At 37.3% G+C, this 24,562-nt stretch overlaps 1 long non-coding RNA gene across 1 annotated transcript in view; it reads right to left on the bottom strand.

Moving 5' to 3' along the window:
- The window catches only part of LOC125337037, a 51,763-nt gene that overhangs the window by 19,870 nt on the left and 7,331 nt on the right, over positions 1 to 24,562 (bottom strand). The gene's annotated exons all lie outside the window — the stretch shown is intronic.

Here is a 24,562-nt window from a genome sequence, read left to right as displayed (position 1 = left end):
TGACTTTGAGAAGGAGTTAAGTGTGGCACTTTTACCATAATGAAGAAGGCAGGTAATGGGGACTTCAGAGAGCTGAATTCTCAACTCTGTGACATATCCTGACAATTATAAGACTAACTAAACAACCACAGGAAAAAAAAGAATTAAAAAAGAAGAAGTTCTGAAGCCCCGCATTATAATTCTTCTCTTCCCACTTTGGAGCCTGACAAAAAAATGCATTATTAGAAATAAATAAAAGCAGGGCATGAAATGGCTTCCCAGAATAAACTGTAATTTATAGAAGGAAAGTAAAATGTCTACTCTTCCATTTAAAAACCCCTGCAAACCAGAAATGCACAGAGTGAAGGGATTTTGAGATATTCTTAGTGAAAGCAGAAAGTCACTAACACATCTGTAATTGCCAGGGGCTTATTCTTCATAAAAATTTATATTCTCAGGATGCCCATGTCATCACAGCCTATTACAAGCAAGTATTTTGCTCTTTTGCAAAACACCTGCTTAAATACACAACATAAGTGGCTGTATTAAAGTACTTATCTCTGAGTATGGAGAGGGCTTCTTTTTGGATATGTAAATATTCCCTTAAAAGAAAATACTATAGTAGAGTGACAAAAAAGTTTCCATTATGGTTCAAATTAAAAAAAAAAATCACAGTACTTTAAAAGTAATTTTCTTTGTTTCTTACTTTATAGACCGTTCTTTTAGAAGGAGTCAAAGGACAGATATATTGGAACTCAACTACCTGTGCTAGTGAACCACATACAGATATTTAAAAATGGGTACCTCTCGCAGATATACAGTGTGAACCAAGTGCTTTTTTATGTGAGCCTCTCATATCTCATGAACATTATAAATTGCAGCATGCACCTTTTCACGCTGCTGGAAGAAGCAAAAAATGGTCAATAAAAGACTAAATGTAACTCAGTGACCAGTAATTTTTTTTCTGGTCACTCAAATAGCTTTCTTTGCTTTACCTTTGTTGAGCAAGTGAACAGAGGTCAAGCAGCTCCACCTCAGTCAGATACACCTTGGTTTACCTGGATGAAGGACCAAGAGATGAATCCTGGAATTCTGGTGAAAGTGCCGGAGGTCATCAAAAGGGAAACAAAAGCTTGGGGCATCAGTAAAGATTGTTTTGACTTGGCATCAAAATCCTGTGGAAATCACATGGTTTAAAAGGCAGATGAACAACCTTCTCCAAATATCTCAAAACCTCTCCAAAGTCAAACATTTGTTCATCCTTACTGGCCAATGAAGGCAGGAAGCAGGTGGTAGATACAATTAAATGCCAGGATGTCAAACAACTTTTTCCACAGGTGTTCCAATCCTTATCCAATATGGAAGAGAAACAGTTGCCTATGTTTCAAAGGCAAAAAAAACCAGGAAAAAGACAACTAGAGGGATATGCTCTATGAAAAAAAGAAGGAAATATCTTACTCAGAGAATTCCTCTCTATTTCATTTCTAGCAATTTCAAGGTGGGTACAGCTATCATGAAACCTTCTACAACATCTCACAGAGTTATTGAATGACTTGTATTTATAAACCTCCATTAATGCTTTTCCTGGTCAAATTGCTTACTAATTTCTTTTATATATCTATATATAGATATATATATTTAGATACTGTTCTTGCAACAGCACTGCATCAAGTAAACATTAGTCTCATACTAAAAAGATTTTTTTTCTTGTGACATTGTAATTTTCTTTATTGATATATTCCTGACTTGAAATGGCACATTTTCACTAGAATTTTCCAATTGTATTCATGTATCCTTAGCATAGTTCCAGCTGTTTCAGAGTAGCTTCTCCTTATTGACTTATTGGCATGATATTTTTGATAAGGTGCTCCACTACTAAAGATAGGGATCTTTTTTAGGATCCACACACTTTCATTTGTGCATAGGAATCTCTGATCTATATTTACAGTAGCTTTATAATTTAACAGATGTTTGGACAGTTACAGTCCCCTCTGGGACAGTACTGTGTGGTTTTGAACTACTCCAGAGTTGTTCTATGAATATTTTTCCTCACTCTCTTATAGTCCTGGGGGTCTGTAACAGATGCTAATTGTGGTTTCTTCTTTGTTTTTTGATAATCTAGTCTTACCCAAATTATTCCACTGCTGCCCTCATCGTTATTGAATTGTATCTTACTGATTTTCAAGGTTTCAAGCAATAGATAAGACCACATTATCTACAGCTTATACACACATAGCATAGCTTAAAAGTTTCATATGTGCATATGGAGATGGTGAGAGCATTCAAGAAATAGGGGCTTTTGGCAGAGAACATCCCACACCTCCTGTCCTTTCAGAAATATGCCTTGGAATAATTAGCAGCTCCATCTCAACTTCCCAATTTGCCACAATGCTCTCAGATATTATGCTGCTGCTCCACAGTTTTCAGAGGGGCTTATCATGCTGCATGCAGATCTGTTCTCTACATCAAATGCTTTAAGACATTAATAGCATGACCTTGAAAAATTTTTAAGCAGTTTATCTTATGTGAAGTTTGCCGACTTGCACAGGTGAAGATGCCACATTGTGTAACAGCACACATTATGTGCCCATGTTCACCATGCACTACATGTAGCCTGGGACCCTGCCAGAGTAGCCAGCTTACTTGGTTCAGAGAGAATGGAAACCATTCAAAAATAACAGCCATAATAAATGCTCAGGTTGCACTTCATCTTTTAGTTCACAGGAGGCAGAAGGCAAAAACTATTTTGATAAAGTAGCAAATATTCCAATTCCAGAACTTAGGACTCCAGTGGAGAATGAAGAGGCAGACAATGCTATCTATTTATAGTACATTTTGCCTGAATCCCTTCTTTTGTACACAACAGCCATGGTCTTTCATGCAGAACCACTGTAGATGGACAGCTGTGTGTCTAAACATCTGTGATGAACAGAACTCAGATGGGAGCTTAAAAAAAGAGAAAACGGCATCAACATATTCATAAGTTGGTGTGTGAACAATGAAAGCACATATTGTAGGTCTGAAGGAAAAAGGCAGAATCAGCTTGTAAAAAAAACCCACGAAATTCTCTAAGAAATTCTTTTTGCAGATGTCAGCATAAGCTTTTTGCCTGATTTAGTGTAGCAGTAAACTCAGGAAGGGGACTAAAGAAATTGCTTTGACCAACCAGGAATTTCAAGGAAGTATCTATAAATCTGAAAATCAAAATTTGATCATAACTCGATCCAGAAGAACTATAACACCTTAAAAAAGAAAATAAAAGGAAAAAAAAAAGGTAAACTGAACCAGCTCTGACTTGCTTGTATTTATTAGATCAAGATCAGCCTAAAGCTGAAGGCACACAGTAATAATCTCTGACCCTCCCAAGGTTCCACCAGTGCCTTTTACTGGCTTTCCATATGTCAATAAGGCAAGTTTGATGCTTAAAAAAAAAAAAAGAATAAAACAAAATTAAAGATCCTGCATTGCTGACTGGACATCAGCCTGAGTATCAGGCTTTGTTGTCCTCACTTGTACTGATGCTAACTTAATTTTCAAGTAGCTCTAATCATAACTGTCAGAAGTGATAACCTATGACTTGAAGGATGTTATCAGCATCTCTCTACTCTAGAGAATCATAATGAAGCATATAGAATGTATCTTCACCTGAATTTGATCCCTATTGTTCATTTAATTGTTTACTAATTAATTGGTTTCTAAATCTCATAAATTTTTTTTTACGTTATAATCTATTGCCAAAGTAAGATAGAAGCTCTCTTCTCCTTGTCTTTCTTAAAAGAATATAAGTGGTGCTCTAAGCAAAAAAAAAAATGACCCTTGTCTTTCAAGTTTCCCTTCCTCTGTTCATAAACAGTTTCCTGGCATACCTAGTGATATTTCTCCCAAGAGAGACCAAAACTCCACTAGCTTATATTTTCCTTATAGGAATTTCCAACAATCTTCAGTGGTTTTGACATGTGCAAAACCTATGGGATACTGCAGACTCCAGCACAGGCATACATTTAAAGAATATATTGCACCAAACTGCATATGCCAGTACATTGCAGAGTTTCCACTGCATTGGATATCTGCTGTCTCTTTTACTGTAGTTTCTCAGATGTGAGAACAAGTCACAGCTTCTAGAGTGGAAAAATCTAAAGCTTTCTTACCTGAAAGGCAGGGTATTATAATTTTTGCTATTTAAAACTGCATGCTTCTTTTCAATAATCAAAAAATACAAACCCACAGTACAAAAGAATTCTGTCTTATAAACGTATGTTCCCTAAATGACCTTAAACTTTGAGAAAAAGAGGCACAAAATCATTGCTTCCAACCTTTTAACTCACCATAAATAAAAAAAGGGGTTATCACAGGGTGGCAACTGTGAGTTATCTGCGAACAGACTAATTTTCTCAAACATATTTGTTATTCAAAATTAATGTATAAATTTCTGCGGGTGATTCCTAGCTTGATCACCAGTATGAGAGCAGTCTATTGTAGACAAAATAATGATGGGATATAGAGGTCACACATTATGTATCAGAGTCCCTAAGCAGTAATCTCAGCTCCAATATGAGCTCCAAAGTTACTTATTCGCATCTTTATTGCCTTCTGGGATTGAGACAGTCTTGACTGATAAGAGATTTTAACTAAGAAATAATAGCGTAGTAGTCCATTTTAACAGACAGAAAAAGGAAATCTGGCAAATGACAATAAAGAAGATATGCCAAACAATCATTCCTTTATTAGCTACCACTAGTATCTAAAGTCTTTCCTTGTTGCTCACCCTCTTGACAAATACTGACATGATTCAAACTTTTCTTAGACTCTTCTGTGAATCTTCAAAGATGGAGAAATTACTGCCCATAAAAACTGTAGTACTATTTTTATTGGAAGAGGTCTGAGAGGGCAGTTTGGGAAGCCACTGCTATGAAAAGATCTTAGTGTGCCTTCCTGTCAGGGCTGGGTTCCAGACAGCGTGTCCACACATTGCATTCTTTGGGCGGAAGTCAGCATCCCTCTTCTCTCTTATCTTTAGAGCAAAGATACATCTGCCCTTGCCTGAATATGGGGACAAAAACATCTGTTCATTGATAATCCTTATTTCACATCATCTATACTCATAACTGAAATAGAGGAAAGCTGCAGTGGACTCAGTCTGAAGCACAGGATGGTCTCTGTCAGGCAGTACTGTGCCCTGCCTTGGAAGTTTCCATAAATTGACCAGACAAGAACCTAAAAAACTTGATTGCCCTTGCTATGGTCTGGAGGTCATACTAGAAACCTCCAGAAGTTCCTTCCAACTAAAATTTCCTGTGACTCTCACCCACACTGGTCTTGTGACCAGTAGCAAAGATCTTTGTTGGGTAATTGTAGAGATTCAGAAGAACACTTACCTTTAAGAGGTAGAATTAATGAATACAGCAAATTGATAGCTGGTTAGCCATATCAAAACATGACAGACTTAGAACAAAATAAAATGGAATTCAAAATGAGAAACATGGATGTAACTGCAAAATGATACATTTATTTACCAAACATTCATTGTGCTAGAATATGAAGATACCTTTTTTCAATGAGATGCAATGACTTTTCTTAGAAAGAGGAGTGGTGTAGATTAATAGATCTAGGCTCAAAGAAATCATTAGGTCACAAAATAATGACAAGCTGCTGATCTCATGCAGATGCCTGAAACTTGTTTGTGGTTCTGGAATATCTGAAGTGAGGAGGGAGATGAACAAGCAATCGACAAGTATTAAGACCCTAGCATAAGACCTTGCTTAGAACAGTCTCTACAGACATGTTCATGAAAGGTAAATTTTAACTAGAATTTATAAAAGGAGGTAAATTAATATGATAAAGCAATGAAGATTTCACTCTTTATGAAGAAACACCAGAATGAAATGATTGAACAATAGGAGAAGGACTACAGGTCTTGTTCATAAATCTAACAGCAGACAGGAAGGAGAAAAAAACCCATCTATTTAAGGCAAAGCATGAGAATAAGAAAACACAGATATAAAAACAAGATGAGAAAATTTAATCTGGAAATTACCGTGTTCCTCTCTGCTACAGAAATCAGCTTCCAATGAAAATTTTCACAGAATCACAGAATATGCTGATATGGAAGGGATCCATAAGGACTGTAGAGTTGAACTCCTGACTCTGCACAAGACCATGCTCAGAAGTCACATCATGTGCCTGGGAGCATTGTGCAAATACTTCTTGAAATCTGTCAGACTTGGTTCTGTGACCACTTCCCTGGGAGGCCTGTTCCAGTGCCCAAACACCCTCTGTGTGAAGAACATTTTTCTAATATCCAACATGAACCTCTCCTGACACTGTTCCAAGGCATTCCCTTGAGTCTTGTCACTGTTCACCACAGAGAAGAGATCAGTGCCTCCCACATCTCTTCCCCTTGTGAGGAAGTTGTAGACTGTGATGGGTTCTCTCCTTTGTCTCCTCTTCTCCAGGCTGAACAGACCAAGTGACCTCAGCTGCTCCTCATACAATTTCCTTCCAAGGCCCTTTACCATCTTCCTTGCCTTCCTTTGGACACTCTCCAATAGCTTTATGTCTTATATTGTGGTGACCAAAACCGCACACAGGACTCAAGGTGAGGCCACACCAGTGCACAGCAGAGTATTGGGCAAGGGGTGCAAGGGACAAAGGGAAATTCGTGTAGTCTCAACACTGAGGTTGATAACCATCTCAGTGAGAGTGCATTATGATGTTGCTTATTATAAGAACATTGAAATCAACAATCCAAAGAATTCCACTGCCAATCTTATGCTCCTCCTGACAGACTGCAGTCATGAGGACCAGAAGGGATTACCTCCTCTCTCAGCTGATTCTGAAAGCAGAGACTCTCTAAACATGGAATTTCATTTCAGGACTGGTGTGTATCTGTCTACTTGTATCTATCTTGCAAACAAATGAGGAGGAAGGCAGGAAAAGCAAGTTAATGTGTAAAGAAATGCACACAAGGTACCAGATTTCACATGTGCCAGAGTAGGACACTTTCAAGGATTGCTAGTATCACACAATCACAACTGAAAAAATATTAATTTCATTATTATTTCCACACACATCAGATTCTGGAATAGAAAATGCTTATTCCTTTTACAAAAGATTCTGTTCAGTAAATCCTTTGCATTCTCTATTCTTTTCACTGTTATGCATGATTTACTGAGGTGAATGGAAGTGGATATGGAATTTAAAATACAAAATCTTTTAAAAAAATTAAATAAAATTTGAGCAACATTTTTTCCACTCCTAGTTTTTGGAATTGCTTTTCATTCATGGATAAAAGGTGAGATTATAGGAAGTTATGTCAATATCTTATTTTTCTCCAAGAACAAAGAACATGTCATTCTGTGCAAAGAACACAAAAATTCTGTACAAATGAAAATGATAATGGCAAGAGAGCTGAACAGAAAAATATTTGGACCTTCAAAGCATCAGATCTGAAGAACCAACCACAGAAGTAGTTTTTACATTTGATTTTTTAGATTTTTCTTTTTGGGAAATGCAGTAGTCCATTTATTATTATTACTAATATTATTAATTATTATTATGAAATTAAGTCACAAGAGAAAACTGCAATCATCTGCAAGTTTGCTTACATCTTCCAAACTTCTCTGTTGTGCTAAAGGAAGAGGAGTCCAGACAGTGAAGTATGGATTTACATGTAGATCCATCAAAGATTAGCTTGACTGGGAATGGCAAAGGAAGCTTGGTTTGATCTGCCTTCTAGTAAAGAAAAGAGGACACTTGTGCAGAAGCATTTTAGCATAGTGGAAGAGACATAAAAAGTTATAAAAGATAAACTGTGTACCATAACTGCTAGTTTATGATTCAACACATGCAGTCCTTTTGGGATTAGGTTCTCCTGCCATATCTTTGAGCAAGGTGCACGTAGTCTAAACTTGACCATTAGGGTCAAGGCAGGATCAAGCCTTGTTTCTCTTAGGAACTAAGGTTCCTGTAGGTTCTCTTTAGACATAATGCACTTTCAGAGCTCAGTTCATGTAATCTAAGTATTTACACAGGAATAGCATTGTGGTAGATCACCAAATATTCTCCAGTGTCTACAGAGTCTAGAGACCTACCTTAAACCCTTGAGATACTGCCTCAGTGCCCTAAGGCTCCCACGAAGCATGCAATTTACTATCCCAAAAAGTCACTTAGAAGTATACAGTCTTTCATCCAATATTTTTTTTCACACACTGCTCAGCACCCTAGATGTTCAGAGCTTTTTCCTGATAAAGCCAGGGCAAAATTAGAGTTGCTATTGTGACACATTTTAAGTATAATTTTTGCAGTTAAATGAGGTAACATTGCCTAAGAGGAGAGAGGCTCACAGGCATACAAAAAACTCACATCATGCAAAGAAACTCCAATGACAGTGGAGCTGAAAGGGATTCTAAGAAGTAAAAGTAAAAGGCAGTATGATAAAATCTCTGTTGTTAAATAGCAACCTGTAACTTTGATATACAAAGAGAAATTCTGAAACGCAACGAATCAGAGCTCTATTTCTCTTGATCTGAAGGTCAATTACAAAAAATTAAGCTGCTATGTACGTAGTATGCAGAAACCAGTTCACAGGAGTCTTCAAGATCAAATGCCCACCTTGGTTTCAAGCATCCTCAAAAAAAATTACTGACTGTCAGACTTCTATCGAAGTCTTCTATTGTTTCTATTGAACAAAACCTATTTAAAACTATATAAGTTCAAAATAACAAAGTAAATACCCAATGAGCTTAAATATTGAATAATACATAGTAATACCTTCTGATTAAATAACCATTTTGTTCAGTGATTACATTCAGTTTCCCCTGTTGGTAATTATTGATTACAGGATATAGTCATTTGTTTCTGCTAACCACTTGCCCTTGTAAGTGTAAACATCAAGGACAGGGCTTGCATTCCTCTATTTTCCATGGCACCAGGCTGCTATGTATGTTGGACAATGATCTATGACACTGTTGCGATATACATTTTGCTGCAAAATAAAATGTTTGTGTTCCTGAAGTTGTTTTGATACTTGGGATCCTTTCTCTCTCCTACTTGCAGGCTAATTTTTCATATGAATAATATAGGAATCATGAATACTAAATCTTAATAACCATGTAATAATTTTACATAAGTAATTATATTTTGCGGCATTTTGCTTTTGTCATTTCCGTGTACTTTAAGCAATAACCAAAAATTGCTCTTTCCAATTTTATTGAGCCACAAAGTCATCTCCTGTTAAAAAATAAGAAAAAATAACAAGAAAAAAATATGTAGATGTCTACTAGACATGTTACAAAATTTGGATGCCCAGGTCGTTTTCAGATGTTTTCCTGTAAGGAATAAAAATTCACTCAGTTGTGGTTTCCTGTGGATATCTAATTCAATTCCATTTGTCTAGTCATATGTTCAGACAAACTTTGTCTTGAAGCAGCACTAGACTGCTCTCAGTGGCTCAAAAGCATTCTCTTTTTCTCAGTCACCTATTTTTTTTTCCATATATTTTGAAATATAACAGCACAGGTCAGTAGTCCCCACTGTATATTTGCAGCAAGGGTAGTGTTAGTGTATAGGAGCACAGAGATAGGTGCCCAGAGAGGCTGGTGCAGACTCACAGCCCCTCGGTGGTGAGATCAGGCTTTCTGAAAGCTGAAGACATCTCCAAAGACATGTATGCAGGAAGTTATGCTTTGCTTCAGCTACAGTTGAGGTTGAAAAGTGATTCTGCAACTTTCAATCTCTCAGTTTCTTATAGACCCTTGTTTTTTTCCAGAAAGTGTCACTACCTTTCAGTTAAAGATGCTTTCTAGCCAAGATCAGATGAAATCTGATTCTTTCCATATTCTTTCCATATTCTACTGCTTATTCTTTGGATAATTTTGTCCTTTCTTTGCACCTTCTGTCTCATATCTTTAATGTTTCTGAATTGCTCTGAATTTCTAGCATGAAAGAATATTATACTGAAGTTAAAATTATTTCCTGTATATCATTTTCGTTATGAAGCTCTACCCATGCAGAATAAAATGAAAATAGTATGTATGCTTTCTTGTTCTTGACATGAAATACCTATTCCTCAAGCACAATGGTGATTGATAAATATGATTAATAAAATGGTTATATTTCATTTATTTTGAGTGATAGATAACCTGGTAAAAGTTTTCCATAAATAATACATTAAAAAGTCATAACACATAACATCTCATTAGCTGATGCTTCTAATTTTATGCCTATCTGAAATAGTATGCTGTCTCATTTTAAGTCTCTAAATACATACAAAGTTGAAAGCTTCCTATAGGTTGTATTTTTTAACTACTTTTCCAAACCTACTCCAGAATTTCACAGTGACTGAAAAACAGTCATATTTAAATCAACCAAAAACAGTAACTGATGATAATTTATAATCTTTAACAAATGCAGCTATTTTTGACTACAAAAATATCTTTAAAGTAATGAAGATTCATATTTTTCCTAATACAGAACTAAATATTATATCCCTAGTACTGATCTTGTTTAGTTCTTATTATTCAGATCTATACGGGCAATGTCTGCGGTATGTTTAAATGTCTATCTATTTCCCTGAAATATGGATGGAAAATGAATCTTCATGCTGAGGAGTCCACAGTGAACTTTTCTTGACTCACCACAATCATTAAAACAGTTGGAGTGGTGATTGTTTGTATAAGGCAAAGATCTACCTCATTGTTTTAATCAAATTGGAATTCAGCTGAATTTGAGCAAAATAATATCAACATTATCAATGGAAAACTATTGCAGCATTCCTTCAGAAAGGAATGAGATGTTTTCCTGGCAAGGGAGCCCTCAGTACCATTGTGGATGCAGGTGTCTCTACCACATGCCAGTGTTCTTGCTTTGAGGTCTGACCATTTGCCACAGGTTGTTACTACATCCATCTTCTACATGATGTGGCCGGGATGTAATCCTTTCTGTGTAGGGTATAATTAGCATTAATTTTAATTACAGTTACATTATTCTATGTGGCCTTGAGAAATTGCCCTACTCATATCAATCCAAACTGTTGCTATAAGATTCATTCTGCCAGGTTCATCAGTGCTAATCCTCTCTCACCTTTGTATCCTTTCTTGAGCTTGCTATTGACCATTGCACTAAATATAAATTTACACTGTCAGATTGCCTTACTGCCAAACCTGGGATACTTTTTTATTTTTATTTATCACTGCTAAGAGACAAGAGTTGGTAAATCACTCATGCAAACATCCACTCTCTCATTTGTTAAACTTCATTGCAAGCACCAAGGTGTTGTTTTCCAAGTTGTTCATTTCATTTAGACTAAAGAGGATTTCTCTGGAAGAAGTATTTAAACTGATTCATTATTCAACTTTCAATTTCTCATTAAGTCACCCTCTACAGTGCATCTTGCAATCTTGATGTGTTCACAGGGTCTACTATCACAGTAAGCTGCTTGCTTCCTTGTGCTTGGTTATTTATTTGAGTCTATTTCTATTGTCCTTCAGGTCTCTGGGGTGAGGGTGGTCTGTCCGACCTCTTTGCACCACCTGGCACTGTAGAGTCCTCGTTCCTCTGGCACTGTGTAGATGCGAACAATAAACAGCAACAGCCATGTAATATTTCCAGAGGTCAGATCTAAACCATCAGCAGCTTCATGGCACAGTGCACCCTGTAGTTGCAGTACTCCAAATGTCAGGATTACAAACCTGGAAGCTCTTTAGCATTTGTGGATCCCAGGGGCTGGATCCAGTCTGTAGAACACATGCATGTTGTGCTTACTGAATATTAATTCTTGCTATAATTGAAATGAAGAATGTAACCACCATCTCTACCCCTGGCCCTCCCTCCAAAAACAAAACCCAATAACCCACTCTGCCCATAAATTGGAAATGTATCAGCACAATGAACTCTGTTCCATGTATCACTTAAATAGTTCCTGATCAGTACAATGCAAGTTATACATGCCCAACCACCTGTTTCTTTAAGGAGTATTATATTTCCCCGGCAATAGACTTGACTCGCAAATTTATAATCACACAGTTTTGAACTACTTAACATAAAATTTTAATAAAAACTACAGCATTTGTAAAGCATGTCAGCTTGAAAATAAAGCTAGGTATTTCGATAACACCCAAGTGCCCTATTTAGCATTTTTTGAATTGAACGTTTATTTCAAAATTTCTTCCCAGAGTGAAATTGCTTTTAGAGAAAATCATTAATAAGGAAATCAAAATGAAATATTTAAATTGCATTGAATAAAATAAGTTGGCCCAAAGCATTATGGGGAAAATTTCATCATTTTGTGAGCAAAAAATCTGCTTTTGCTAGTTTTCATTCCTCTGCAGGATAGAAAGGATTTTTTCTACTTTGTTTTCATAATAGAATTTCCCAGAGAGATTTTTCAGCCTTTAATCTAAAATCTCATCTTTTCCCTTTTGCTATACTACCATATTTATATAAAACACAATGTGCTGAATAGATTTCCCTCAGAGATAATGCTAGACTCATCCAAAAATCACAAAACACTCATTCTTTATTAAGATTGATGTGACTATTTTGGGAATGTTGGTTATTTGGGGGAGGGGGACATGGAGGAATTGATGGAAGCAAGAAGTTAATTAACTAACATAGGAAGGAAAAACGTTCAATCTAAACTAAACACAGACTTTTGAGTTTTCCTTGCACCAGAAGCAGAGTAAACAACTCAGAAATATTTTGTTTATATTTCTACATATCCAAAATCAGCTGTATTCATTTGGGCACTTCTACATAAAAACTGAAGGAGTGAGGAACTTTTTGTTTTCAAAATTGCTAGAAGACACATTTTCCCCATTACCTAAATATTTTAGATATTATACACCTATGTACTATGACAAAACAATTTAAATTGCCACTTTTACTTGAAGCTGCAGAAATGTTCAACTCCCAGGAGAAGCTCTACAAATGAGAATGTAAATTTTTCTATGATATAGTGCTGGTAACAACATTGATGATTAAGACACTGTTCCAGGAGAAGGAGAAAATAGCTAGGACACCCTCTGTGGGATAAAACATGGATAAAAAGAGCTCTTGTTGGTTCATGAAAATAAGACCCTCCCTTCTTCACAGACACTGGCCAATATCTAACTCTCCCTTCTACATAGAGATTGGCCAAGACTTTACAACACATAAGAATTATAATTTTTTTTCGGAGAATTTACTGTCTAAGTGTAAAGAAAGATAAAAGGAACAAGTCTTATGTCTTGCAAGTTGATGAGTGAACTTTCTCCATTGCAAGTTTATTTTGGGCATAGACACTCCCACTCTGGCAATTAAGAACTCCACATCTTCAGTCTGATGTGTTCAATATTCAGCATGAAAACTCTAATCTTGATATCCCCTCTGGTAGCATGATATAGTGGTACAAAATTACTTCAATGTCTATGAACTGTACTGGATTTGATTCTTCTAGAATGTACTCCCTGATTGAACTATAAATGGAGAGCAGCTAAGAGAGATTAATTAACTCTTCATTTCCTAACAAGGAAGATGTGTGATGTGAAGCTAAACATTTTCAGTAGAGAAATACATGCCAGGTGTTATTCTTCACCTTCTAAAAGGCAAATATAAATATATGTATGTCTTCCTAGGAAACAGTTTTCAAATAAAAACCAGGTATAAAAATATGTAGATTTTAACCATGGATCAGTTCTGAAAATTCATTGCATATTGCTATATGCAAGGGCAATAATATGTGTAGCAAAATTCATAAAGAAGCTACAACTAGAAATATTATGGGAAACATGAAGCCCGTAACTACCAGGTAAGAATTGATTTATATTACAGGTGAATGAATACTCTCACTTCTTTTCCATTACGTTCTGAAACTTTCCCTTCAATTCGGTTCACACTGTAATTTTATTTTTTAATTAATTTTGAATTAAAGCATTTTAAATATCAGGGTCTGCTTTCACATCAAACAGATTTCTCTTCAACGTCTTCATAAACAACTTGGACAGAAGACTAAAGGTATACTAAGTAAGTTTGCAGATGATACAAAGCTAGGAGCAGCTATTGACTCCCTGGAAGGCAGAGAAGCCCTAAAGGAAGACCCAGACAAATTAGAGAGCTGGGCAACCACCAGTCATATGAAGTTTACCAAGGGCAAGTGCTGGATTCTGCACCTGGGATGGGACAACCCTGGATGTACAGACTGAGGAACAAGAGGCTGGAGAGCAGCGCCATGGAAAGGGACCTGGGGATCCTGGTGGATGACAAGCTGAACATGAGTCAGCAGTGCCCTGGCAGCCAGGAGGGCCAAGCGTGTCCTGGGGGGCATCAGGCACAGCATCGCCAGCCGGGCAAGGGAGGGGATTGTCCCGCTCTGCTCTGCACTGGGGCAGCCTCACCTCGAGTCCTGTGTGCAGCTTTGGGTGCCACAATACAAAGAAGACATTAAGCTACTGGAAAGCATCCAAAGTAGGGCCACGAGGGTGGTGAACGGTTTTGAGGGGAAGCCGTGTGAGGAGAACCTGAGTTCACTTGGTCTGTTCAGCCTGGAGGAAACTGAGGGGAGACCTAATCGCAGTCTACAGCTCCTCATGGGGGGCAGCGCAGGGGCAGGCAATGATCTCTTCTCTGTGGAGACCAGTGACATGACCCAAGAGAATGGCCTGAAACAGTGTCAGGGGAGGCTTAGGTTGGATATTAGAAAGATGTTCTTCACCCAGAGGGTGGTTGGGCACTGGAAGAGGCTGCCCAGGGAAGTGGTCACGGAACCAAGCCTGACAGAGTTCAAGCATTTGCACAACACTCCCAGGCACATGGTGTGGTATTCTGGATGTCCTGTGCAGGGCTAAGATTTGGACTCGATGATCTTTGTGGGTCCCTTCCAACTCAGAATATTCTGTGAATCTGTGATTTTTTTGTTCCTATTGTTGGACTTTTATGCAAGATCTTGAACAGGTATTAGGTTGAACCAGATAGATAAATTTCATGCAAGAAGTAAGACATTAAACCACATGGCCTTCACCCAAGAGCTCTGAAGTTAGATCTGAACTTACAGGACTTTTGGCCACAATCTGTAAGCTACATTATGAAAGGTCACTGTGGCAGAAGACTGACAGATTGCCAATGCTCCTCCTATCCCAAGAAATGCAGGATTCCACTCCCACTTAAAAAAAAAAAAAAAAAAAAAGAAGCTTGTTGCAAGGGAAAGAACCTGATTTCTGTAAAGAAAATACTTCTTTGCTACCCTATTGCACTGACAATGTCAGCAGAAATGTGGATGTACTTACTTTTTTAAAAAGTCCTTGACACCAAAAATTATTAAAGAAATTAAACTGTGGCAGGATTGGTAGAGGGGATCTTTTATGGATTAAAAGCTGATTAAAGGATACGAAGAAAACGTCCTAACATAGACTTTATAGACCAAATATTCTTTAATTTTCTAGATGGAAGACAGTGGGATGCTGTTTTCCAATGTAAATCATCAGTGGTCTGGAAAAGGGTGTAAACACTAAAATCTCCAACTCTACAGATCATACTTTTTTCTTTTTTTTTCTTTTTTTTTTTTTGAGCTGTGCAGATATTGAGGACTTCCAAAGGCTTCCCACAAAAAAGAGTGGCCAGAAGGGTGGCAGCTGGGCTTTAGTGGCAAAATACAAGGTAATGCATCTGGGAAATGCCAATGCAGTCTACACGATTCTGCATTGGTGGTTACAACTCAGGAAAGATGTCTTGGATCCTCCATTAAGAGTTCTCTGAAAGCATTGGCTTGATGTGCAACAGAAGCCAAAGATGATGACAATGTAAATTCAGCAGTGAATAGTTTAAGTAAGGCTTTTTTTTTTTAGGTTAAAAAAAGGTAAACTGGTATATCTATCAAAAATGAGAGAACTTATTTAAAGGATAATCAGAAACAATATTAAATATTTTGGGTTTGGGAGTCTTTTTTATTGTTGTTTATAGATGATTTTTCTCATTTAAATTTTAGCTTTCTTTAATGTTTAGAGTTATTTTCCTAGCAAAAAGACCTTTTTCTATCTCTCTTACAATACATATTCAGAAATATAAGCACATATAAAAATATAAATGTATAAAAAATTAGGTCAACACATTAAAGAATCCTAAAGTGAAGTAAGAACAAAAAGTTTCTTATACCCATAAATAAAGTAGAATCCTGAAGAATTTCAACTCCATTCCTAAATGAAAAAAATAAATAGTGAACACTGTTCTACTATCTTCCACACAGGGCAGTGGTAAAGCCAATGAGATGGTAGGAAAGCTCAGAGACACTGATGACCAAACAAAAAGCACAATAATGGGGTAACCCTGTTTACCTTGTGGGTAAACACTGCATCAAGGCACAACACAATTTAGACAGTCACACTTGGAATAGCTAGAAAGAGAATCCACAGCAGAAATTGCATTTTACTTAGTTATGAAACAAGCCTTAGCTCAAAAAATGTAACTTCAAATCATTATGGTAAAAGACTGAGCATAACATGCTCAAACTCAATAAACGTAAATTCAAAAAAACCAGTGAAAATTCATTAGAGTGGTATTTAATATTATGTAGGAGGACAACATAAAAATTAGAGAAGTAAAATACAGATGGTGGATGGTTTAAAGACATTAAAGACATGATGTTGTAGTAAATATAAATAAAAATTAACATCATCTACTAAAAAAAATATCTGTACAAGATTGCACACACAAAGAGGAAAAACCAAAATCTATCATGAACAAATAACAACTAATATTTGTCAATAATTTATAGAATTATCAGATGATAAGAAGATACCTTCTAACAGTCTTCTATTGAATTACTCAAAAATTATTTATTTTTTTCAATTATACAAAATTAAAAGCATTGTTCAAATTAAAAAAAGTCTGGCTAAAAGTTAAGACAAGACAAAAGGGTTTTATAAATAGCTTCCCAACTGCCTAAAACTAATAGTAAGGCCTTTTCCAACAACTGTAGAAAGAAATTCATTATCAAAATGGCCTCTGTACAGGAGAAATATAAAGTGGCAATTGAATTTTTCAAAAGAATTTGGGGATGTTTGTGTAAATTAGAATCACCAAACTTGACTCCCATAAAGGCAAAATTGGCAGAAAGCAGAATTTAAATGAAAAGAAGACAAGACAAGAAAGAATTAAGAAAACCATGGATAATACAGAGGGAAGGGAAGGGAAGGGAAGGGAAGGGAAGGGAAGGGAAGGGAAGGGAAGGGAAGGGAAGGGAATGGGAAGGGAAGGGAATGGGAAGGGAAGGGAAGGGAATGGGAAGGGAATGGGAAGGGAATGGGAAGGGAATGGGAAGGGAATGGGAAGGGAATGGGAAGGGAAAGGAAGGGAAGGGCAAAAGAGCTTTTTGCAGGGGGAAATAATGCCTCTCAGAAGATACTGATGGTCCTGCAGATGGCAGTGATAATATGCAAGGATGTGTATTGCTCTACAGCCATCTCTGGCTTCTCAAATTTCTCTGTAGAAGAAATTTGTGGGGTTATCACTGGGTGCTTGACATGTTTTTGTACTTCTTGACTTCCTCCACCAGCCTCCACTAGAAAGAGGGGTTAGAGAGCTTTGTTTTGAGCTGGTACAGCTATTCCTATGCTTGCTCGTGACTGTTCTTGCTGTCTCCTGCCTCTACCAGAGAAAATTTATGATCATGGTTGGCCATAGCTCAATCCTTGCCCTCCTACATGAGTATAAACAATGTCATCTGCACTGATATCTGCAGCAGACAACCCTCAGGGGCTGTGTGCAATCTCTGCTGGTACCCCCTCAAGCAATTTCTGTTCTGTATGGCATTGTCAGCCACTGATAGCACCCAAACAGGGTCCAGAAAGTTGTCAAGTAACTGTTTGCTGCATCCAGTTTTGCTTGCCAGAAGCCATCTCTGGCATCCATGACTGAAAAGACTATTGTGTTTGCTCGATTTGGCAATATTTCAGTGACTGTTGGCAGGGAACAGTATAAGCAGTTTAGTATGCTATTGAGGTCCTTTGGATTGATGCAGATCATCAGTTTGCCTGTCTTTCTAACTGCCACCATACTGCTGATCCAGTCAATTGGCCTTGCAACTTTTTTCAGCCACCTTGTTCCATGACAGTTTTAACTTTCACCTTGAGCTCCGCTTCAAGTGGCAACACTAGCATTTTATATATAGCTGATGCCACATCATCTTAACCTTGCAGACCTTAAAAGCACTCATTATCCAGAAACCTGATCCCTTGACCAGAGACTATCTTTTAATAGTCAGAAAAGTAATATGTCATATATGTTTCCCTCACCCTCAGTTAGCTCAGTGATGCTCTGACTTTGCAATAAACACTCCCATGCCCCAGTAAGTTCTCCACCAGACAACAGATTTCTGCATCCATTCTACTGCAGGAAAGATGTGAGCCTAACCTTTATTTACATGTGAGAACTTCACAGGTTTAATATGATCCCACTCTAAAAAAAAAATCCAAACTGTTTTATTTTTTACAAAATCTGTGTAATTTACCCAGCTTCACCATAGAACACATTCCTTTTAGTGAAAGTTTTCCTTTGCCATTTTACTTGTCATTTCTCACATTCAGTTTCTGAACCACATTATTTTCTTGTTACTGCCATTGCACCTACTTACTACATATTATTCAGACCAGCTTCATCACAGGTGCTCACTTTTCTCTTTTCAAGCACTTATGCAAATTAAATCGCCAGTGTAATTTAGAATCTCTTCACTTGCATGTATGTGGTCCAAAAATTGTCTCATCCAAGTTCCAACTACGCACAGGGTGACACCACCACTTGCTCTTAAGCAGGACTTTTAAACACTAGACCTCACAGTTTTGTAACAAAAGAGGTCAATATCATTATCACAGTTTTATACGGGTGCTGTGTAGGGGTGAAGTGACTTGCTCAAGGTCATCTAACAGCTTGGTGAGAGCAGAACTTAGGTCTTGCGAGTTCCAGTCTAGTGCTTTATCCAGCAAGAAACCCTGACTGTGCTGAAGTCTGAGGTCTCCCTGTCCTTGGCCTGTTCTATTAAAACGCTGCACTGGCATTCATATAAACCACTTACAAAGGGTAACATCCATTTGTTCTGCATCAAAAAGCAAGAGAGATTGACACATACATAATCTTTTCCTATGTGTGATGGATTGATCCTTGACTTAGGATCATTTCAGTTGCCTCTTTGTAGTCTCTCCATTACAACAAGAATTTCCCAGGCTTTCTATGCAAGATGAGAATGGAAAGCTGTTAAACAACCATTTTCCCATTCTTCCTGAGGAAACTTTTTACTGCCAATCCAAATTTGCAACACCTGCGGTGTTGAAAATGAAGACTTAAAGGCGTTCACTCTACATTTATGTTTGTCAAACAGTGATTTAAAACCACAAAAATTCATACAGCATTTTTAAAAAGACTTTCCAGAGAATTTTTCTTTTCTTTTTTTTCCCCCAAAATAACAGCACGTCTAAGCACGGTGCATAATCCTCATACATAGGTTTACCTAGATTTTTGTGACATATTGGGATAAAAATGTCCGAGGACATTTGTACCACATTTGAGTCCATCGAATTCTTCTTGGTAGAATTTCAGGAATAGGCCACCTTTGTACTGAAAAACCCTAATAATACTTTGGATTTGAAATATATGCTGTTCTGAAAACAGCCTTTCATTGGTACATGCTGCTTGTGTTTGACAAGAACTTTACTGAAATCCTGAGGAGGGGATGGTTGCTGACCTTATGGGCAGCATACAAGAATCTCAGCCTGATTCACACACTGCTTCCCTTGTTCAGGTGATGCCTGAAATAGCAAAGACATGTTCCTTCTGTCATTTGGACCATGTCAGTTTGCAGTATTCCTGCTTACAGGCACACTGCCTGATTTCTGGTGTTCCCAAGCTGGGCTGGCCCTTGAAAGATTTAAACCCAGGCCAGAAGGAAAGAGTGCATATTAGTGTGGTCTCATACAATAAAAGCCTCAATTCACCACTGACCCTCCCTAGAGTTTAGCAAGAACTTGTTGGATCTTGTTGCAAAGAAATGACAAACCTAGAAGATGCACATAAACCTTTTCCTGATATGAGAAGAAGCAGCACTGCTGCAAAGCACACGGACTACGGCAGAATTCATACCCCACCGCAGACCACAGCATACCACCTATGTACATGAACAGAAACTGATTAATGGGCTGTCACTTTATTTGTTGACTGCTGAATTATTTATACTTATAAAGTGTTTAATAATTTAGAGCTGGTATCTTAACAAATTACAGCTGAAAGTGACAAGGGGAAGGTGGCACAAGAGTCTCACTTGAGATCAATGTCCTTGTTCTCAGGGCACTTTGGAACATGATTTCTGCTGACTGTCATCAGCAAAAAAGGGAAGGGGGAAGTATGTTGATTTGATATTACGTGTTAAATAGAGAGAACTGCATATTTCAGTAATCAAAGGAAAAAAGTTGCTTTAAACCAAAAAGAACATGAAATTACTCTGAAGAAATCTACATTTCCATATGAAATGAAAATCATTGTCTTAAAAAAAAAAAGACTAAATAAAAGCTAATTACAGTGTTTGTTTTTAAAATTTTGTCTCAAAGCATTTTATCCATCTTTTCTTGCCACAAAGGATTTGGATACATATTGATTTTGACCTGCGTACCACATCTTTGCAAAAAAGCAAAGTCATCTTAAAGCTAAGAGGTTATTTTTTACTGTATGAGGATGGAAACAAAATTACCATTTACTGGCTCTGTGTGAGTTAAACTTGGAGAGTGCATGAGAAAGAGAGACATAAATTCAGATTTTTAACAAAATCCAAATGCTAACCAACAAAAAGGCTGGCTGAGTCAAAGCACCTGAAAACAAAATTCCTGTAAAAATCCTCTATATAGGTAAATAATGTTTCACTCCAGGATAGTTTTTCCTTCACAGACACTTTAATAGAAAAAAAAAAATTAATGTAAATATCCAAAATAGTAAATTCCATTCTCTAAGAAGGAATTTCCTGGGTATTAACCCACTCTATTTCTTTTAAATACCATGAGAATGCAGAGTCTAAAAGAATCATATTTTGGTGAAACAGAAATTCTTAACAAAGGCACAAGGCTCCTATAACAGAAATTATACCATCACTGCTGCAGACAAATACATTTTTCAGGATAACCTCTCCAGTGATGAGCACAGTTGCATCTTGTAACCCCAATTCTACAATGTCCACAATGGAAAAGCAAGCTGTGCTAACCACTGCTGAATTCCAGTAGCACTGTATATCCACATGCAAGATACTGTTCACCAGTGCAAGACTGACCTCTGCTTGTATTCAGCTTGCTTCAAGCAAGCACCATATGTCTTTCCATCACAGTAGCACAGGCACTGTGGCCTTGAACAGTGTAAATCATATCCAGCTCTATTCCTCCCCAATATGCTTAGGCAATCAGTGTTTTCTACTTTGGTGCATGCAGCTTGAATCCTGTAAGAAATAATGTTACATATGCAGTAGAAACTTGGTTTCGTGGTATTTCCCAGTATTAGCTTCTTCAACAGCAATTGCTTTCTCTCTCTCTCTCTGTCTGTGATTTAATTGCTGTTTATCTCCACGGAGACTTTTATATGCACATGCTGCCAGCTGGACTAGGATCAGTAGGTGGCCATTACTGGACATTTGGGAACAATGACTTGAATTAAGGCCAGCTGAATCCTACTATCTGTATTTTCATTCTGTCCTCAGACACAGACTCACCCATAGTATTTCTTCTGCAATACAGACATTTACAAGACTATCAGCTCCAGCAGCAGACTTCAGTAAGAGCAAGATCTAGTCAGCTCTTATTCTACTAATTCTACTAATGACTTCAGGGTAGAAAACTGCCCAGCTACATAAGGGACCCAGGTCATATCTATACTGTAAACTGCTCTTAAGGAAGCCATTCTAAATTTCCAGTAGAGAGCAAGTGGTGAACTACATTACAGGGCCATTCTGTTCCTCAGTGTCCACTTCACAAATCTAAAAAGCTGTGCTGCCTTGAGGAAGGACGAGTGAAAAATGTGGTCTAATTTTCTTTATACCACTGCAAAATTTATTAGCAAAGTAAGTTATATAGCAAAATTGGTATTTTGAATAGAGATCTCCCTATAGTGGCGCTATGTTTTGGGTGGGGAGTGTTCATGGATGACTAGAACTGCTAAATTTTTTTCTGATATAGAAATGAAAAATAGATAAAGGGAGCAGAATTTTAGCATGAATGACAAATGTTGGCTGAGAATTTCCTGGTTTTTTAAAAATTATCTTCAGTTGTTGATGGATACTATGTCTTTTGATATACATTTTCTGGGTTTTCTAATATGAAAATGCTCTGTTCAACTCTTCTCAGGGTACCAGAAACATATAAAAATGGACAGTATTTTTTTATGTTTTGATGTGGGGAATATAATAGTGGAAAAAAAGGATTATTTTTGAAAATGATGAAGAAAAATCAGATTGAGTCAATACTGTTCCAAACATTTTATACTCAGAAACACACTATTTCTACTGTTCCAAAGAGTATTGTTTTCTTCAGTCAAGATTTTCTAGAATTGAGTGTGAACAATCTATAAAAATGTGGGGTTTTCATGAACACATACACTGAATATCTTTCACAGTTTGACTAGGAGGCCATATTTATAATTCCTTCCTTATTGAATCTAAATTATTAAAACTAGAGATGAGAATGAGCTCAATGAAAATTATTGCTGTAAGTGTTACAAAAGTATCCAAGGCACATACAGATGCTCCAGCACATGCAGATGTTCCAAACAGTACAAAATGCAGCATCATATCTACTAAGGCATATACCAGTAATCCACTCAAGGTCTTCAGCCTGATCTTCAGGATTCCCACTGAATAAGATCTCTACTATTTGGAGGGCAGTTTTGCCTCCCCACCCCCACAGCCTAGGATAGTAAATATGACCAGCAGGAAGCCTGGAACTGACAGTATCAATGACAGAGTGAAATCTGAAAGAGCATGGCACAGAGCTTTATTGGCCACAGGAGGTAGTCAGCTATGGCATTCCTTTCCTTCACAATTCACATGATGCCCTGATACCATTTCCTTGAAGATAGCATTCAAAAATACCCCTGAAGTCTAAGCATAACAATAACATATCAATTACTTACACACTCAGGAACACAAACAGGATATTAAAAGGGAATTAGAGAAAATGCAGTCTTTCAGGTAGGTTATTGTTCTCTGGAATGCAAATTCATAAGGAATGTCTGGGATTAGTATCAGCCTAGTAGAAATGAGACCCGGTCAGGAGATGGTACAGAAAGCATCCCAGACTGATTTCTCCCTGTTTCTTTGAAGCCCACATTTCACTTCCCAGTACAGCACTGTGTATGCATATTCATGAGTCGAAGTCTCAGTGACCCCTCAGCTCCACAATGCACAACAGAAATTTCAACTACTGTGTGAAATCCTAACCCCAAGGAAGTCAATGGCAAGATCCTTGCTCACTTGTTTGGGAACAGGAGTTCACCCATGATATCTTGTTAGTTCTGGCAGGTTTTCGGGATTCAGCATGCTTTTTGAGATGAATCAGTAAGCAGTGTGCTGCTTTCTCACACCATCCTCTGCTTGAAACAGAAATAGTGTTGTACTGCACAGATGCTATTACCCTTGGCAGCTAATTTTCTTCTTTGTCCACTCAAATGCAACCCTCCATCTCTTACTTTTTTCCTACCAATACATTTTTATAGAATAACATAAAAATGGTTATTAAAAAATCAATGCTCTGCTATCATTTATGGTTTATGTTCAAAAACAGTGGATATCTTCCCTCTGTTGGCCCAGACTTTTTTCACTGTTTCTGGACAGATGCCTTCTGAGACTTCAGAAAGCTCACATAAAACTTCTAACTTCCATATAATTTCCTGTATTAGTAGTCTTTGTCCACTGATGGGGTTTTTTTCTGAAAAATGTTGTTTCTCCTGCCAGAACTTCGAGACAACAGCAAGCGTCATTAAAAATTGAAGTGGACAGAGCACTTCAGACTATACTGTCAGTAACAAATCTCTCCTAGCAGAAGGGAGGAGTTGATGACCTAGTAGGTTTTTCCCTATTTTAAACCCTTCAGATTTACGATACTTCATTTCCCTGACTGGTCCTTGACAAATCTGTGACAGATAAGAAGAAAGAATAAATCTTCAGTGACCAATGGTATAACATAGTCCTGCTTCTTATATGTGAATAATTCCTTTGAAAGTATGCTTACTTTAAGTTGGAGTGATAGGTGATGTGGCAAAGTGCTCTAAATGAAAAGTTTCATCTTCAGTGTTGGCTATTATAGTAAGTAATAATTTTTCCTAATATGGCTTAAACATTCAGATGAACTGAAGAGGCACATTTTTGCCTTTTGAGGAGGGTCAGAGTTTTTCACTCCATAGAAATGCAATGGAGACAGCTGGCTCCTTCCTGAAGCTGGACCAAGGAGCTGGGCAATATTAAGGCAATGGCAATGAAAGGCATTTGAGAAAAAATAAATCTCATTCTAGAAAATCTGAGAAATTATTCATATTAATGATAAAAAATTACTACCTCTAAAAGATCAAATGATCAGGTCTGAATTTTTCTTGGAAAAGC

This window comes from Corvus hawaiiensis, chromosome 2, assembly GCF_020740725.1.
Source record: "Corvus hawaiiensis isolate bCorHaw1 chromosome 2, bCorHaw1.pri.cur, whole genome shotgun sequence".
In the NCBI taxonomy this organism is placed as follows: Eukaryota; Metazoa; Chordata; class Aves; order Passeriformes; family Corvidae; genus Corvus; species Corvus hawaiiensis.
The sequence above is the reverse complement of the archived record's forward strand: the minus strand, read 5'-3'. Positions and strand labels throughout refer to the sequence as shown.